The 2,982-nt window shown below is 40.1% G+C and overlaps 1 pseudogene; it reads right to left on the reverse strand.

The window, feature by feature from the left end:
• Nucleotides 1–587: 587 nt before the first annotated feature.
• On the reverse strand, nucleotides 588–1,113 carry LOC105743560 (annotated as a pseudogene).
• Nucleotides 1,114–2,982: the final 1,869 nt, after the last annotated feature.

Here is a 2,982-nt window from a genome sequence, read left to right on the forward strand (position 1 = left end):
GCTTTTGGACTCCTGTCACATGGAGTATAGTATTGACCCTTTCATTTCTGGTCTATATGTTTCTTTCTGGATGAGGGCAACTTACAATGTTGTTGCTGTTGTTTTTAATTTCCATTGAATTTTTATATCCTGGGCACCTGTTTAATTTCTTTCCATAACCTCTGCTAGTCTGTGTCTTTTGATTAGAAAGTTAAGAATTATTGAGAATAATTACTGGAAGTGCTTACTAACCCAGTCATTACATACTTTTTACACTGATGACTCCTTTATGTTTTTACATTTTTTTTTAACTGTAGGATTTCCTTGAGTAGTTTCTGCATTGCTGGTTTGATGGTCATGAATTCTGAAGTGCTCTCTATCATGGAAAATCTACTTCTCTGTCAATTTTGAAAGATAATTTTAGCCAGGTGTGGTGCTGCACACCTGTAATGCTAGCAAAAGGATTTGCTTTCTTTTGGTCCAAGATTTGGGAAGGGGTTCCAAAAGGGTGAAAAAGCTGCCTAGTGGCTGGAGGGAGAGGGTTAAGCCATAGTTCTGATGCCAGGTGATGCAGGAGCCCCTCAGAGACTGCCAGGCTCCATGACCTCCTAGTCAAGCTTGAGGGTGAACCTTTCAAAGAGGTACCCACCTAGCCCAGCCTGGGGGCCTGCCAGCCTGCGGAGGTTGGTGAGGTGGTCACCTGTCCTCTTGATGAGCTTCACCTCCTCATCTAGGAAGCGGTTCTCCAGGAAATCACAGAGATGGGGGTTGAACTTGGCAGAGCCCAAGGCATGAAGGTCTAGAAGAGCCTGGTTCAGGTTCTTCTCCAGGGCCAGGGCAGCTTCCATGGCATCCAGGATTGTACCCCACTCATCTTCAGAAGGTTTCTGCACATCTTGAAAAATAATACAGCTGCTACGCTGGCTTTCATCTTCAGGAGATGCTCAGTACCTTCACGTTTCTCCTTGGCCAGCTTGCAGAAGAAATGGTCCGTGCCCACCAGAGCCACGTCTTCGTGGTCAAAGTAGTAGTCAGAGAGAGGTAGGTGTAGGAGGCCCGCAGGTGCAGGTTCACCAAGAGGTAGACAGCAGCTTCCACCTTGGTGGAATAATTCTGATGAATCTGAGAGGTCATGGTTGGTCAGTAATAAGGAACTACCCACAAAAGAATGGTCTTGTCCAGTCCTGGAAGGAGGAGATAGGCGAGAAGATGGTCCCAAGATTTGTACCTGGAAGTATGTGGAAGATGAAGAGGGAGTCTCCGGGTCTGTTCCGTCCAAACACTCTTGAAACAAGAAACAGATCCACAGGTCCTCCAGATATGCCTCAGGAAGTTAAGGCAGAAGGATCACTGTAAGTTTGAGGCCAGCCTAGGCCATATAGTGAGTTCCAGGCTACACAGTAAGTTCAAAGCCAGCCTGGATGTGTAGTGAGACCTTGTCTCAAAAAACAGAGAATTTTTCACAATATATAAACCTGCCTTTACAGTTTTCTTTTAAGGCTTCAAAAGCTTTACTTCAAGATGTTTTGGCCTTGAAGGTTTGTGTTGAGAAAATTCCTGTTATTTTGATAGCCTTGCCTTTAAAAGTTGACATTTTTTAAAGATAACCATCAGTGTTTTTTGTATTCAATTTCTGGGATTTTGACTAAGATCTGTTGTGGAGAATTTATTTCCTGGTTGTGGCTATTTAGGATTCGATATGCCTTGTTCACCTAGATGTTGGATTCTTTCCCTGGATTTAGAAAGTTTCCTGCTCTGATTTCTTTTTTTTTTTTCTTTTCAAAGTTTTATTGATAAACATATAGCAATGAGACAGTTTCAAATCAAATGGAAAGTACAGTTTCAACAAATAATACACTGCATATATTCTTCTTAGTGGTTAATTGCTGTACAAGATGCAGACTTGTGATCCTACTTACAAACACTATTAGAACAAATCATTCTATTCATTAAGAGAATGCAACTATATATCTATCCCAACCACTTTGAATACACAGATACAAAATGGACATTCATAGTTATATCCCAATTTTTTTAAGTTCCGTTGTTGAATATTATAGGTGTGTAAACTCAGCAAAATATTCTAAAAGAGTCCAGTAGTCCATAATAGCATTGGGTCTTCTGTTTAACTGGCAATGTCAGAAATTATTGACCTGAGTCCCCCACAGCTCAACATAACAACATGGCTTTACTTCCTATATTTTGTCTTCATACTTTTCTACTTTTCTACTGGATGGTTAAGACCAAGGTAAAGCAGGACCTGTGCAACAAGAGTTGTAGCTTTTGGGTCTGAGAAGGTCAGTGAAATGCCCTCAGGATTTATCCTGAGATCCTGTACCTCAGATTGTAGAACCTTTGTCAGCGCCTGCTCTGATTTCTGAGAATACATTTTTTTAATATCTTTTGTATCATGTTCTAATATTTTCTTGACTCTTATAATGAAGAGGGGTTTTTCTCATATACCAGCTGTTGGATTAGAGTCCATGGTGTCTGGCTAGTTTTAGGAGATCAGTGAGTACACAATCCACTATGTCAACCTTGTCTTTTATCTCTGACATTCTTTTCTCACATCGATTGTTCCGGGTACTTATAATTTCCACTGAATTTTTATATCCTGGGCATCTGTTTGATTTCTTGATTAGAAATCTCTAATTCTGTACTGAAATTTCCACTTATCTCTAGTGTCATCTCATTAAAATTACTCAGCTTTTTGCCTCTTCCCTAAACTGACTGAATATTTGATTGATTAAATTCTATGTTTATTCACATCCTCTTTGTACTTACTGACCATGCTATGGGTTTGTTTATGTCTTCTTCGATCTCTTCAAACATTTTAACCACTTTGTTTTTTAGTTCGTTGCCTGTAACCTCCTTAACTTCAGTGCCCGTGAGATCAGCTTTTGGAAGTTAAAGATTTTTGGAGGCTTCTTGCTGCTTTTTCTTTTTCTTTTTTTTTTATGTACTTAGTACAGGGTCTACAGGGTCTCACTACACAGATTGGAC

The sequence above is a fragment of the Octodon degus genome, unplaced genomic scaffold, assembly GCF_000260255.1.
Source record: "Octodon degus isolate 3935 unplaced genomic scaffold, OctDeg1.0 scaffold00001, whole genome shotgun sequence".
In the NCBI taxonomy this organism is placed as follows: domain Eukaryota; kingdom Metazoa; phylum Chordata; class Mammalia; order Rodentia; family Octodontidae; genus Octodon; species Octodon degus.